At 37.2% G+C, this 16,745-nt stretch overlaps 1 pseudogene; it reads right to left on the bottom strand.

Annotated features, from left to right (window-relative positions):
• Nucleotides 1-11,580: 11,580 nt before the first annotated feature.
• On the bottom strand, nucleotides 11,581-12,005 carry LOC125393947 (large ribosomal subunit protein eL31 pseudogene; annotated as a pseudogene).
• Between the last annotated feature and the right edge of the window lie 4,740 nt (nucleotides 12,006-16,745).

The following is a 16,745-nucleotide window of genomic DNA, read 5'->3' on the forward strand; positions in this document are numbered from 1 at the left end:
TAGATGCTGTATTTGTCATGTGATTTTGTATTTCGTTCTGATTTTTTTTGTTTGTTTGTTTGAATGAGCACATATACTAACTGCAAGTACATGTTTGCCTCACGTGGGGAAAAGCTGCCCATGGTTGTCTGTGCTATCTAAAGAGTTTTATGGCAGTGATTATCATACAATTTGTCAACTGGTCAAAGATCAATTTAAAGCCAGCTCAGGAAAATGTTACTGCGTAGATTGTTGTAACAGGGGGGCAGTCTTCGCTCCAATTCTATTCTACAAACAGGTATGGAAGATGTAGCATAAAGTTTGAAAAGTCAGTCACTTGAAATTGACCATCTTGCAACAACATAGGAAATACAAGAATGAAATACTTGTAAGCACACAGTAGCAACTTCAGAGTCTAGAATGAAATGTGCAAAGAGATGGTTGGTGTGAAATAGAAAACATTATGCATTACATTGTGAGATTTAAAGAAACTGTCGATTTCTGTAGTTCTTTCTCTGAAGTCATAGACAAAAATCAATGTTAAATGAATCTGAGGAAAGTTTTCCTAGTAATTTAGCTATCATCTGAGAGATATCCTCAAGGACAGTGTGCATTACACCGTTACAGTGACACTATCACTGAGAGCTAAGTGGCAACAGCAGGATCCTATCTGAACATTGGCCAGAGTTCCCTAAGTACAGTGAGAGTCCCTTAGGGTATTTTGTCAGATTACTTGCATAAGAATCTGTTGACTATGAAGATTCTTAAGTTGCTGACTTCAAGGTTTTGAGGCATCATATATAGGGCCCAGAAGATTTGCTTTGTGAAAATTCCAGGATATTCTGATATAATATCAGAAAAATCTTAACATGCTTACTGTTTATAGGCAGGGAGGTTGCTTGCCCAGTAATGATTCAGGTGCTAGAAACTTTAGGAATTTTCTACCCTATGTAGATAATTTACTTGACTGTAATCAAAATTTCCCAATTATTTAGAATCTGTCAGGATAATAAAATATGGACTAAAAATATTATGCCTGCATTATTTATGATAGTCATATTCTTGCCTATACAACTGCAATACTTGTTTATAACCATAATAAAACTCCTGAAATTGAGGAGCAATCTGGCATATTTACACTATGTTTTCAAATTTGTAAATATTTACTTTGTATTTTCTGCTGTACAGCCAGAAATCTAACACATTGTCTTGCACTTGCTACCAGCACCCTCATCCTGGTGATCAGTACAATACTAAAACATATCTCAACAGTGTTTGTTATTCTTGATTTCCTATGCAGATATTAATTCACCTTCAAGGTGTTTGAAGCCTTTTCTTAACTTTTTTTTTCTTTTGTTGGCAAAATGCATTCTAAGTAAAGATGTAGGGATGCTAACATTACTGTTCTGTTGAGCTTAGGAAGGTGACATTGGAAACGCCAGTGTCATATTTTTCTCTGCTCTCACTCCATTACCTGATGTAATGAACCAAACTAGGAGATCTTTAGCCTTTCCTCATATTTATTCTCCCTCTCTATCTATTTATTTTTTGAATTTGTGACTACAATGGATCTATTCATACTGTTCTATCTGAAATTCAGAAAACAGGTTCTTATAATGTTGGTTAATTTGAGCGATAATATAAACTTGAACAAGATGTTATCCCGAAACCCGGAAGTGACCTAGCAGAAGCTGATGGTCAATATACTTATCATAGAATAAGTTAATGTGATTGCTAATACGGACTAACTTGGTCTGAGGTGGATCTCAGGGTCTCTGTTCAGCAAGTCCATATGCCTGCTTGTTGGTGGGTAAGCTGGTAAAAGTCACATTAATAATCAATGATGGTTTTCTTTGTCAGGAGCTAGTTTGTACAGAAACTTTCATAACTAAATTGACGAGGAGTCTGGAGCCATAGTTAGCAACTCCGAGAGTCTCTAAAGAAGGTTTCAAAATGTATCTGTAAACTTTGATTTCCTGTCTTTTTTTATTAGATTTCATTAATTATATAAATTTATGGTTTTATTGTCCTTGTGCACAATGAATGCATTTTGATTCTCTTTACTCCTCCGATTTCAGCTCCTTTCCCTCATATTCCTCTACCACATCCCTCATACTCCTGATGCTTTTATGTCCTTCTTTTATGCACTATGAACTTTGCTATTATAGTTTATTAAAAGATTTTTTCATGCAGTTTTTAAAAAATTTTTCCATCCCTAGCTCTTCTAGCTCCTTTCTCGTTTTACCCACACAACTTTGTGTTCTTCCCCCTTCCTTACTCTCTTAAGAAAAAGCAAAAAACAACAGAAAAACAAAGGAAAAAATTTAAAAAACGATAAAAATATGTAACACACACACCACCACCACTAAATGGTGGTCATTTTGTATTGGTCAACTACTCCTGGGCAGGGGACTTATCCTCGGATGTGGTTGATAAACCTAACGAGTAACATTAAGTTGAAGAAAACCATTTTCCCTCTCCAAGCAGGTATCGATTGCACACATGTCCAAGGTTAAAGATGAGGCCTGTGTCCACTTCCCCTTCTCTGTGCTGGAGTTTTGTTTAGATTGAACCGGTGGAAGTCTTGTGAATATTGTCACAGTCTCTGTGAGTTCATATGAACATCAGTGCTGTTATGTCTGGAAGATACTCTTCCCTACAGTCATCTGTCACATCTTTATCTTTTAAATGTTCTGCTCCTCTTCCAGATCCTTGAGACTTGACGGGGCGTTCCAAAAAAAATCTCATTTAGGGCTTAGTGATTCAAAATCACTCAGTTTCATCATATTATCTAGCTGTGGTTCTCTTTGTTGATTGCCATCTAATACAAGATGTGTCTTTGATGAAGGAATTCCAAGCTGTAGGTTTACAAATATTTTCTTAGGAGTCATTTTATTGTTCCTTTAGCAGAGTAACAGTGGCATTTTTTCTTCAGGACCTTTGATCTATCTAGTCTTAGATTCTTTGCTACTTTGGTAGTATGTGTTCCATGTAATGGAGTGGGCATTAAATCCAATCAAAAAGAGGCTGATTTATACTTTTTGTGTGTGATACTCTTGTACCAGTACATCAACCTTTTTCTTTTCTTTCTTTCGAGACAGGGTTTCTCTGTAGCATTGGAGCCTGTCCTGGAACTGGCTCTTACCGACCAGCCTGACCTCAAATTCACAGAGATCCCCCTGCCTCTGCCTCCCAGGGCTGGGACTAAAGGCATGCACCACCTGACTCTGATGAAAGAAGAAACAGAGATCCACAGCGAAGCACTGGGCTGAGCTTCGGAAGTCCAGTCAAAGAGTGGGAGGAGTGAGAATTTGAGCATAAAGGTCAAGACTATGATGGGGACACCCACTGAAAAAATTTACCTGAGCTAATGGGAGCTCATCAACTATAATTGGACAGGGAAGCAACCAGCATGAGACTGAACTTGGTCCTCAATATGTAGGTAACAGTTGAATGACTGGGGCAGTTTGGGGACCACAAATAAGGGGACCAAGATTTGCCCCTACTGCTTGTATTGGCATTTTGGAGCTCATTCTCTTTGGAGTATACCTTGACCAGCCTAGGTAGAGTAGGGAGGGTTTTGGTCCTTCCTCAAAATAATTTGCCTTACCCTCTCTGATGAGTGGATAACGTAGGGAGGAAGGTGGTAGGAATGGGAGGGGGAGGGAATGGGAACTGGGGTTGGTATGTAATCATTCTTCAGTTGAGAGGCATCTTGGTTGTTTTCAGGTTATGGCTACTATAAAAATTGCTGCTATGAACATAAGGGAACAAAAGTCTTTGTAGTATGATTGAGCATCCTTTGGGTATATGCCCAAGAGTGGCATTGCTGGGTCCAGAGATAGGCTGATTCCAATTTTTTTGAGAAACCACCATACTGATTTTCAGAGATGTTGTATAAGTTTGCATTTCCACCAACAATGGAAGAGTGTTCCCCTTACTCAACATCCTCTCCAGCATAAGCTATCATTGGCATTTTTGATCTTAACCATTCTGATAGGTGTAAGATGGTATCTCAGAGTTGTTTTGACTTGCATTTTCCTGATGGCTAATAATGTTGAGCATTTCCGTAAGTGTCTTTTGGCCATTTGAGATTCTTCTGTTGAGAATTCTCTTTTTCGATCTGTACTTTATTTTTAATTGGATTACTTGTTTTTTTTTATGTCTAATTTCTTGAATTCTTTCTATATTTTGGAGATCATTTGTCTGTCTGATGTGAGTTAGGTAAAGATCTTTTTCGATTCAGTAGGCTGCTTTTTGTCTTATTGACTATGTCCTTCCTTTGCTTTACAGAAGCTTCTCAGTTTTAGGAGATTCCATTTATTTATTTTTGCTCTCAGTGTCTGGGCTATTGGGGTTATATTTAGGAAGTAGTCTCCTGTGCCCATGCATTGAAGGCCACTTTTCACTTTTTCTTCTATTAGGTTCAGTGTGGTCAGATTTATATTGACATTTTATCCATTTGGACTTGAGTTTTGTGCCTGAGAATAGATACAAATCTATTTTCATTCTTCTACATGTGACATCCAGCTATGACAGAACCATTTTTTTTGAAAATGCTTTCTTTTTTATTGTATAATTTAAACTTCTTTTCAAAAATCAGGTGTCCATTGGTGTGTGGATTAATATCCGAGTTTTCAATCCAATTCCATTGGTCAACAAGTTTGTTTTTATGCCAATACCAAGCCGTTTTCATTACTGTAGCTCTATAGTAGAACTTGATTTGAGGGATGGTGATGCCTCCGGAAATTCTTTTATTGTATAGGATTATTTTGGCTATCATGGGGTTTCTTTGGTTTTACATATGAAGTTGATTATTATTCTTTCAATGTTTGTGAAGAATTGTGTTGGAATTTTGACGGAGATTGCATTGAATCTATAGATTGCTTTTGGTAGGATTGCCATTTTTATTATGTTGATTCTACCAGTTCAAAGCATGGGAGATCTTTCCATTTTCTACTTTTTTCTTCAGTTTTTTGTTCAAAGACTTAAAGTTTTTGTCAATCAAGTCTTCCACTTCTTTGGTTAATGCTACTCCAAGATATTTTATATTATTTGTGGCTACTACGAAGGGTGAAGTTTCTCTGATTTCTTTGTCAGTTTCCTTATCATTTGTATATAGGAGGGCTACTGATTTTTGTGAGTTGATCTTGTATCCTGTCACATTACTGAAGGTATTTATCAACTGTAGGAGTTCCCTAGTAAAAGGTTTTGGGTCACTTATGTATACTATCAGATCATCTGCAAATAGTGAAAGTTTAACTTCTTCCTTTTCAATTTGTATCCTGTTGATCTCCTTTTGTGGTCTTATTGTTGTGGCTAAAACTTCAAGAACTATGTTGAATAGATATATAGAAAGTGAATGCCTTTGTCTTGTTCCTGTTTTTAGTGGCACCATATTGAATTTCTCTCAATTTATTTTGATGTTGGCTGTCAGTTTGCTGTATATTGCTTTTATTAAATGTTACTTGTATCTCTGATCTCTCCAGACTTTTATAGTGAAGGGGTGTCGAATTTTGTTGTTTTTCCAGCATCTAATGAGATAATCAAATGAGTATTTTTTTCTCTTTCAGTTTATTTATATAGAGGGTTTTCATGTGCTAACCCATGCCTGTATCTCTGAGATGAAGTCACCTTGGTCATGGTGACTGATTTTTCTTGATATATTCTTGGATTTGGTTTGTCGGTATTTTATTGAGCATTTTTGAATCAATGCTCATTAGTGAAATTGGTCTGTAATTCTCGTTCCTGGTTGATTCTTTGTGTGGTTTCAATTTCAGGGTAACTGTAGCCTCATAAAAAGGAGTTTGGTAACATTCCTCTTTTTCTATTATGTGGAACAAATTAAGGAATATAGGTATTAGCTCTTCTTTGAAGTTCTCGTAGAATTCTGTACTGAAATCCCATGGCCCTGGGCATGATTTGGTTGGAAGGCTTTTGATGACTGCTTCTATTTCCTTGCAAGTTTAGGTCTATTTATATTGTTCACCCTGTCTTGATTTAATTTTGGTATGTGGTGCATATTCAGAAAATTGTTCATTTCTTTTACATTTTCTAATTTTGTGTAGTACAGGTTTTTGTAGTATGAGCTAAAGATTCTCTAAATTTCCTCAGTGCCTGCTATTTTGTACATTTGTACAAAACATTGTACATTTGCTTTTCATTTCTGATTTTGTTAATTCGGATGTTCTCTCTTTGCCTTTTGATTACTTTGGATAAAGGTTTGTCTATGCTATTGATTTTCTCAAAGTAAACTCTTTGTTTCATTGATTCTTTGTATTGTTTTTTTGTTTCTATTTTATTGATTTAAGTTTCCAATTTGATTATTTCCTGTTGTCTACTCCTCCTGGGTGAGTCTAGGTGAGGTTCTCTAATATCACAGGGGGATGTGACAGGAGGATTTGGCGGCGATGTGGGATTTGTAGCTTTCAGGGTACAACTGATGGTGTGTTAACTATTGGAGCAGCCTAGCTGCTGGAAGCTTCCCTGAAGACTGGCTAAGGAATCTGAGGCAGGTGTGGGAGGTGCCTGGAGTTTTGTTCCTGTATGGAAGGCCTAGAGAGTAGGCTGCTCCGCTGTGTGGGTGATCACTCACCTCTTGGTCTTCTCTGTGTGATAACGACCTGTGCTTCAGAGCTGCTCTAAGGTCATGTGGGATATGAGTGTCTGGGGACAGAGTAGAACTTGTAGCTTATAGGGTCCTATAGATGAGGTGAGGTGTTGGAGCAGTCTACTTTCAGGAAGTGTGCCTGCTGACTGGCTAGAGAATCTGAGACAGGTGAAGGAGGGGCCTAGAGTTCTCCCCCTACCCCGTACTGAGGGTCTTGAGAGTGGGATGTTCCATTTTGTGGGTGATCACTCACCTCTTGATCCTCTCTGTACAGTCGCAACCTGTGCTTTTCTTTCTTTCTTTCTTTCTTTCTTTCTTTCTTTCTTTCTTTCTTTCTTTCTTTCTTTCTTTCAGACAGAATATCACTATGTATCCTTGTCTGGTTTGGAACTCACTATGACTATAAATTTGACTTCATTTTACCAAAATACACCAGCCTCTGCCTTCAGAACACAGGAACATCAAGGACAAATGTCACCTTAAGGTAAAGGATGGAAAAGGTTTTTCCACCTAATGAAAACAATGTGCAAGCAGATGTACCTGTTGCAATATTTGATAAAACAAACAAAATAAAAACTATTCAGAAGTTTTTATTTCTGAATTAACGGACATTTTATTCTCATTAAATGTACAACCCAACAAGAAGATGTTGTAATTCACAACATTTATACACCAACCCAAAGGCACACAATTTTATAAAAAAAAAACACCAGTGTAATTAAAAATCAGGTACTGAACCCAACACGGTGATACTGAGTGAGGTTATTTCTTTACACTTGTCGATAGGCAGGGCAAAAACTAAGCAGAGAAATGATAGAGTTAAATTTTCTTAAATCAAATGGATCTGAAAGACATCCACAGAACATCATACCCCAACACTAAATAATATACTTTCTTCTCGGCAGCTCATGTGATTTCTTCCAAAACTGAGCACATAGTACTACACAAAACAAATCTCAACAGATATAAGAAAGTTGAAATTATATACTGCATCCTCTACAACCACCATGGCACAAATCTGGATTTCAACAACAATAGAAATAACAGAAGATATGCAAATTCATGGAAACTGAGATGCAGAATAAAAATTGGTTCAAGATGGAAGTAGAGAAGGACATTGAAAACATTTTAGAGTGAAATAAATGTGAAAATACCAAATACCCAAGGCTATGGGGCACAATAAAGATATCTTTAAGCAGCAAGTTCATAACACTAAGTACTTACATAAGAAACATTAGAGAAATATCATATTAATAACTGTGGCACAGTAGACTATTCTAGAAAAAAAAAACAAGAAAAAAATTTACCCAAAATTAATTGACAAGAACAAAGAAATTAGAAAAATTCAATGAAATGGAGAGTTAGTTGTATGTGAAAAATCTATAAATCTGGCAAAATATTAGCCAACTTAAAGAGAAAATTTTAAAGAAGAATATATTTTGTGGAACTATGTTTGGGCATGCCATCAGTGATATTATACGGTGACAAATATAAGTTAATCAAGAAACCACATGTGTGAATATTGTATACACTTTTAGCTTAGTAAATGAATTGCTCATCTTCTCCAGATTGAGTTATTCTGAAAGACTATACTTATTAGTTTATCGCACAGATTAGATTAGTCTAGCTAAATTTATCTCAGTAACTTAGTTTGGTTTAATTTGGAGAAAATAGACATTAAAATATTTAGGACTGTACAAATCCAGGGTGGAACTAAATAAGTAGCAGGAAGGAGCATAAGTTTAACTAATGTGAATACTAATTTTCAAGTTATCAATTTTTAACTCATGATTTACTGCAATTGTTTATTAACTTGTATTCAAATTTCATCCCTTCAACCTCTCAAGTGTCCAAGACAAAAATCAAACCTTACTTAAAATTATCTTAAGGAAAAATATGTAATAAAAATGAAGACGAGATGTTTCAACTTTCCTTGTTTAATGCAATCAATAGTTAATAAGAAACTCTAAAGTGAACATACTGATAATGTCACAGTCTTTAAAACCATTTTAAATGACATAATAACCATAGGGTTCATTTAAAAAGCAATATAACAAAATGTGTGTTTGTAAGCATCATAGTGCCAGAATAGATATTGTGTTTGAGAGTGTATTCTATGATGTTGTGGATTCATTATTAAAACTAGATCAAGATTTTATTGCCTGTAATAATCTCCTTCAAAAAATGTATTTAGACTTTTAGTCTCAGAGGTTTTCCCGGAATTTCCTAGATATAGGTACTATCATTATTCCAATGTCATAAATTGTTTGAACGTCTTAGGAAACATAGCTTAAGTAACTAATCAGGAGGATTCATTGTAGAAACGTGATGTGAGAGTGTTTTAACTTTTCATTTAATCGTGTATTGATGTGCAATATTTTGAATAATGAAAATAATTACGTCTTTTCTAGTAAATTTTTTGGTGTTTCTCTTTGCAGGGTCCCAGTTGTGAAACACATATAGATACACTCCAAACCAAATTGTTTGCTTTAATAAGGAAGAATATGGGTAAGACTCTGGATGACTGGTTATCTCTATTCCTTTTATAGTTTAATAATTTTCATGTTTTGTTTTTCATCTGGGAATTTTAAAAAAGTAATATATTTATTATTTTTATTTTTGTTTGGGAGACATGTAAATTATTGCATATATATTGAGTTCAGAGCGCAACTTTTAGGAATCAGTTCTTTCTTTCCATTTATTGGATCCTAGGAATCAAACCCATGTCTTCTGACTTGACAAAAAGCACCTTTACCCACTGAGCCGAGTTGTAGCTACAGGCTGCTCATTCATTTCCAGCCTGAAAAAAATCACACAGAAACTGTATTATTCACAATATTGTTTGGCCAATAGCTTAAGCATCTTTCTAGTTAACTCACATCTTAAATTAACTCATTTCTATTAATCATGTGTATCTATTAATCATGGTTGTGGCTTACAGAGCAAAGTTCTGGCATCTGTCTCCTGTGGAGACTACATGGCATCTCACTGACTCTGCCTTCTTTCTCCCAACATTCAGTTTAGTTTTCCCCATGTAGCTCTATTCTGCCCTCCTGCAGGCCAAAGTAGCTTCTTTATTAACCAATGATAAGAAAATATATTCACAGCATACAGAGGGGAATCCCACATCATCAAGTCATCTTTCTCTGGGAATTAATTTTGAATGTTACTCATATCCTGAAATCATTCTATGTAATTCTCTAGATAAGGGTTCATTTAAGTGAAAACTCTTATCAGAAATATTTTGTGCATTATTAGAGATCTAAAAATGAAAATGACTCCAGTAGAAGACAAATAGCTAAAAACTAACTTAAAATATAACAGCAGCAGAACCATGATTTCCATCGCCTTACAAAACACAAATATCCAAATTAGGCAACTGTGGTGATATATGCTTGTATCCCACAACATAGGAAGCTAAGGAAAAAGTTATTCTGAGTTTGAGGCCAGTTTGCACCATGTGGATGTTACAGGTAACTATCAAAAATTAATTGAGACATAGTTTCTAAACCTTAAATAATGTGAAACAAAGACATAAAACAGAAATCAAGCATATTTGATTTAGAAAAATTTTCTAGCCTTATCAAATGTAGCAAGTATCTAGTGGTAGTCTTCGATGAACTACAGTCAATTAAGTTATTTAATTTTCTTTTTATTTAGGTAACATCTTTATTGGCCAGGGTGGTCACCGATTAGCTATGCAACTAATAATGATCTTGAAGTTCTGTTATAGTTGTTTCTGTCTCCTGAGTGCTAGTATGATAGGCGTGCACCCCCATGCCTGACTGTTGTCATGCTAGGCAAGGAACCTAGGGCATACTAGATAAGTCTGCTACCAACTAAAACATATTGCTGACCCAACGTATTTGTCATTTGAACTCATTTTTGATCATCTTTGTTAAAGTCTAAGCTGTCATCCCTGTCCAGTGTTTTGCTCACTGGGGTAAGAGAGAAACGAAACTTGCTTCTCATTTCTTGGTTAGAAACTTGCTTGCTTGAAAACCACTCCCGCACGTGCTTCCTGCATGTGTACCATCACATCGAGATAAAGAACTCTTATAAGTTACAAATGACCCTGGGAACTTTGGGACTTTACTCGGGTTATTCAGATAGTGACAAGAAACCTTTTAATGTTGACATTGTATGTGTGTCTATTATTTATTATTTGAAATATATGACAGGCTAAACTCCATTGGCTCATAATTGATTGAAAGAGCATTGCCTTTGGAGATATAAGTCTATGGCTTTTCTGCTGAAAATGGACATTGAACTACAGAACAGCTGAACAAGGGTTCGTGAATATGCATTTTATTTATGGGGTTCTTTTCTTTCTCTCCTTTTCTCTTCCTACGTCTCCTCCCATCCCCTTCCTCGAGTATACAGCAAAAACAAATAATAATATAGTAGTTTTGTTTTTGTTTTATAGAAAACAAAGCTGCCTGACAACATCCTTGTGCATAATTCCAAATCTGCTGTGATGATTCACCTCATACATACAACATAGTTGTGTTTTAATTTTTAAAACATTTCTGTGGATCCCAATTCCTTTCATGTAGACTTCATTTTCAAGAGGAAGGTGACTTCGGATAGTGACCCGAAATAGACAAACCACTTCAAGTAATTATTTTTATTTCACAAATACGCAAACTTTTGGGAGAAAAGTCAAAACAAAGTCATTTAAAATTGGACAATTTTTGAAGTAAATAACTTTAAACTTCTAATTGTTTTTGGTTTCAGGTGGCCTTACCTCTACATGTCTAAGATAGAGTTTGTATTTATCTCACTTCTTAGATTTTTCTTTGAACGGTTTTTCTTAAGACTGTTTGTATATTATTGGGTTTGAAAGGGAAAATACGTCTAATTCTGTTCCAACCATTTACATCATCTTAACAGACGTTAATCTTCTTGTAGATGTTAAAATATGCAGATTTTCTCCAAAGAAATAACATGAAGTTTCTCTTTTCTTTTTTCTTTTTTTTTTTTTTTTTGAAGGCAACTCTCCAACTTTATTTGAGATTCAGCAGGTTAGTTCTCATCCACATTGACTGTCTGTAGATTTTTGAATGTGGTAACAGGCACATAAGTTACCAATGTGTAGAGTTTGTTTGGCGAGTCCTCATCCTCATTACGTTTTGTGGACAAACGTACCCGGATACGGTATGGAACATTCCTTATTCCTTTGGCCCAGACGGCTTTATTGAGCTTGGTATCAATCCGTACATCTGGAGTCCCCATTTCCTTCATGGCAAATTTCCGGATTTCTTTGAGTGCCCTAGGAGCACGCTTCTTGAAGCCCACGCCATGGATGCGCTTGTGAATGTTGATGGTGTACTCTCGGGTTACCACCTCGTTGATGGCAGAATGGCCCTTCTTCTTCTCGCCACCCTTCTTTGCGGGAGCCATTCTACCGGGCCCAAGATGGCTTCTCTTTTCTTTTAAGTGCCTCAATATGACCAATAAAATATTAAAATATTCAGCTTTTCTTGCATATTTTTATTTCATTTTTAATGTAAATAATTTATAAGTTAAGTCACATAAAATTACAGAATGAGTAATTTCGAATGACGACTTTCCTCATCCGACTTGATTGGGATTCATTCTTGCTTGTTTGTAGTTTTTCATGTCTTCAGACTGACACTGAAGTTTGAAACAGACAAATAAAGGAATATACTATCTATTTTTCGGAATGGACTTCTATTTTTCATCTCCTGAGTTTTGTATTAGTCACAAAAGTTAAAATTCTTTTTCTTTTGAATCCTGATCAATAGATCCACAATAGACTTATGTCTATTATGATTCCTGTCTGTGGTATTCCCAATCAAAAAAGAGCTTTTTAATAGCAGTCAATTGAATGTACAGAAATTCTCAATTTCTTCAGTCATCCTAACTGGAAAGCAACTTTACCTAACAACTAGTATTCATCAGTGGGTATATTATTAACAAGATGATAGACTAGCGGGAAATGGAAGGATTAATGAGCCACAAAAGATAAGTGCATCATTATAAAGAACAAAGATGTAGTTAAAGAATATGGGAATCAAGAAGAAAGAGTTCAGAGGTTGGGATTTGTGTTTATCACTAATAGTTAGATCCACAAACTTACACCAATTCACAAATGTACATGATTAAAATTATGTGCATGGAAATTTTTTCTAATTTTAGACCCAGAATTTTAATGTAGCAGCACATGACAATAGTTGAGAAGCAAAATTTCTCTGACATACCTAAATCTAGATTTCATAATGTGAAGGAATTTTATTAAAACTAAAACTTAGCATAAAGACAGACAAAAAAAAACCCTAAGATTTGTGTCAAATGACTTGATCGGTCTCAAGTGTAAACATTCAGTAGTTGATCAGAGGCATCTGTCTCTAGGACTAAGGGTCAAAACTGGTTAGGATAGACCATTTCCAAAGATACAAAGACTATTAACTAACCTAGGTTCATGCTAACTTTAGAAATTAACACAGAAAACTGAACATAATAATGAATGTGCTGTTTCTTAAATTTACAACATGAATACAGCATTAAATATCATACTAATAGATTAATGACTAATGCATATGTAACTGATATTTGTTTAGTGTATAGCTTCATATTATTGCCTATTCTCTCTCTTTTTCATGTGTGCTGTATGTATGTTTGTGAACAGGGTAATAGATATTCTCACTCATGTGTGGACATTAGAAGACCAGAAATCAATGGATTCTCTCTCTCTCTCTCTCTCTCTCTCTCTCTCTCTCTCTCTCTCTCTCTCTGTGTGTGTGTGTGTGTGTGTGTGTGTGTGTGTCTGTGTGTCTGTGTGTCTGTGTGTCTGTGTGTCTTTACTTAGCAACTTCTTTGTTGATTCTTTTGGTATTTCACATCGTGCACCCTAATCCTGCTCACCTTCCAGTCCCACCAATATCCTCCCCCAACCCCTGCAGTGCCTCTCCAAAAGAAAATTTTTACAAAATCAAAGCAAAACAAAGCAAGGCAATAAACAAACAAACAAGCAAAAAGAACAAAACAACCTCTCCCAAATTCTTTGCTTGTCCATCTTCCCTGCCTCTGCAACACCTGTTTATTCATTCTGGTGGCATTGGGAGTTGAGTACCACAAAGTATACCCTTTGGTCCCATCAGCTTTGCTAGCAAATATTCGTTGCAAAGAGTCACTGGTCTGATTCAAGGTCTCTGGTTTCTGGTACATCAGCATCCTTGGGTCCTCACCCAAACTCCCATAGCAGCGCCAAGTCATGGAGATTCTGCGGGTATTCTTCCACATGAGCAGTGTCTTCATGAGCTCCCATAGGTTTTAGTTGGGGCAGATACTAGAGTGAACCAACCCAAGGACTGACTGTAAGCATGGATAGTAGCTGACCTAATCAATCCAGGCCAGTAGGTCTACCTGATTTAGGAGAGGGGGCAGAGTTACCCACCTATGCCCATGCCATGGGGGTCATTTCTCCCTCACCTATGGTGAGGGGTGAGTCCATGTCTCCTGAGTGCAGGTGCCAGAATTTTTGGTACAGGGCCCAGCGAGAGGTGGGGCCAGTTTTCCCAGGGTCAGCTTTCTCAAGGGCTTTAGATTTCCAAACAGACCCTAGCGACTAGTAGGACCCAGGCACGGTCTTCAGCAGCAGCATGGCCCTCAGACACCAACATGGCCCCACAACTTTGAGCATCTGCATGGCCTTCAATGGTAAGAGGAGCCTTGGACATCAACACAGACCCTGACTGCAGTAGGGCCATTGGCACAGACATGGCCCTTGGCAACAGGCTGGCCTGGATGACACCATGACCCCGGATGGCAGCACAGCCCACCCAGATCTGTAAGGCCCCAGTTGCAGCATGGCCCCCAAACTCCAACAAGGCCATACGCAGGTTGCAGCCCAGACTCTGGGCCCACATGTGAGCTCCAGTGGCAAAGTGAGCCACTGTCTTCAACACAGAGCATGGCTGCAATAGGACCACTTCTCTCCTTTAAATAATCATCACTTCATATAACTTTATAACTATCAGGTTATTGAAGGTTTAAGATTACAATGTACTTACAAAATTTGTTTTATTAACCTTTAATAAAAGTTCTTGCGCTTTTCACCTGTTCCTGTGAATTCAAGATATAATCTAGTATAACTTCATCTGCTGAAATTGTCTAACTCCAATACAGCTTTGCTACTTTGTCACAGTGTTGTCAAACTCAGGATTTATCTTAGTCTATTTGTGGAGGCCCCAAAACACGGGCCTATTTCTACCTTGCCTAAAGGTCGGAGAGTTGGAGCTTGCTTCTATTCCTTTAAGGTTGTCTGTTTCTACCTCAAACCAAGGTCCCACCTAGATTTAGACCAGAGAGTTCTCTCAAGGTTATTATCAACAGGTGTGGCTAATATCTAGAGCTTGTATTTCAGGTATAGAGAAGTAGATCTGTTTCTACTTCAGACAAAAGTCTAAGCAATCAACTAAGTTCCTACTCCCTTAAGGAGATAACAATGAATTCCAACAAGTGAGTGGTTTGCCTACAGAATATTTTGATCTAGAATATGAGGGTTACTTGTCTTGTTCTAGAAACAAAATGTTTGTTCATTTCCTTGTATCATGTTAATGCATGGTTTTTTTTTAAATCTAACTTCTACCTTTTGAGGTTGGGGGTATTTTTTTTTCAAAGTTTATTAAATTATAAAAGTTTCCATTTCCGCCCCTCCTCCCAACACCCTCCCATTCCCCCCACTCCCTCTCCTCCTCCCTCTCCATCCCTAAGAGCAGTCAGGGTTTCCTGCCCTGTGGGAAGTTCAAGTTCCTCCCCCCTCCCTCCAGGTCCAGGAAGGGGAGTATCCAAACAGACTGGATCCCCAAAATTCAGTATATGCAGAGGAAACAAGTCCCAGTGTCATTGTCAATGGCTTTTCAGAAAGACTCCGGGCCAGCCACATTCAGAGAATCTGGTTGGATCATGTGCTCGTTCAGTCCCAGTTCAACAAGGTTGGGGGTATTTTAAGGAAACGGAAATTTTTTTTTAAGTAAATTTTATTAAATTATAAAAGTTTCCATTTCCGCCCCCCCTCCCAACACCCTCCCACTCCCCCCACTCCCCCTCCTCCTCCCTCTTCGTCCCCCAGGGCAGTCAGGGTTTCCTGCCCTGTGGGAAGTTCCAGTAAGGAAACGGAAATTAAGCGAGGGTGATTTCACTATTCACTGGAACTCCCCCCAGGTACTATCCTATCATTTCTGCTTTATTATTTTCCCTTATGTCTTTGTTCTCTTTACTTATTTTTCTAATCCCCATGCCCCTACCATGGTGAATGGTATACTTGTTGAGGATGGTCTCTGACACCTATTGGTCTAACAGTATGTTAGACACACATCCTTTTATTAAATCTCTACTTAAATGACCAGACACTAAAAGAGAGAAAATATTCACCAATACTATCCTTTTCTTCTTCTTTTTTTTTGTGTGGGATTTTTTTTATTTGTTAAGACAAAGTCTCTTGTGGCTCAGATGTCCAAGGAAGATCTGAAGATCTTGACCTTCTCTCAGCCACCTATCAAGAACGTCAATGACAAGACCAAACCTAGCTCATGTTGAAAATACTGAAACTTTTACATACAATGGCAGTCTTTTCACTGTGAAATTTTCATTTTGTTCTTACTCATGCCCCACTGCCCTCTTTGGTTCTTCTCCCAGATCTTGCTGTTCCCCTTCCTCCCCTCAAACAGCCCCTCATGCTGCTTCCATGCCACATACATTCTGCTGCCCTCTCTTGTTTCCCTTTGCTCCCTCTCTTTTATCTGTCTTCTCCTCTCATAGTCTTCTTCACACTCTCACTGTAATACTTTTAAATTATCTTTACTGGTGTGTGTGCGCGCACGCACACACACACTCAGGTCACACTGCAGAACTACTTGTTTTGGGCTTGAGTTTCCTCTATTGTCATTACTTTAGAGGCAGTAGCACTCTTGAGAGTGGCTATTGTAAATAATACAGACTAAAGTTTCATGCAAGAGCCATCTTTATTCACAGCATCAGACAATTTATAGTTCAAGGGTTAAGAAAGGTCACATGAGTGAAGTTTTCCCAAGTTCAAGCTGTATACAATCACAACGACCAGCAACACTTGGCAAAACATGTTTTTTTTTCATAGAGGCATATAAAGAATAATAGCAGCAAGAAATAATGA

Source organism: Myodes glareolus, chromosome 20, assembly GCF_982192425.1.
Source record: "Myodes glareolus chromosome 20, mMyoGla1.1, whole genome shotgun sequence".
NCBI classification, from domain to species: Eukaryota; Metazoa; Chordata; class Mammalia; order Rodentia; family Cricetidae; genus Myodes; species Myodes glareolus.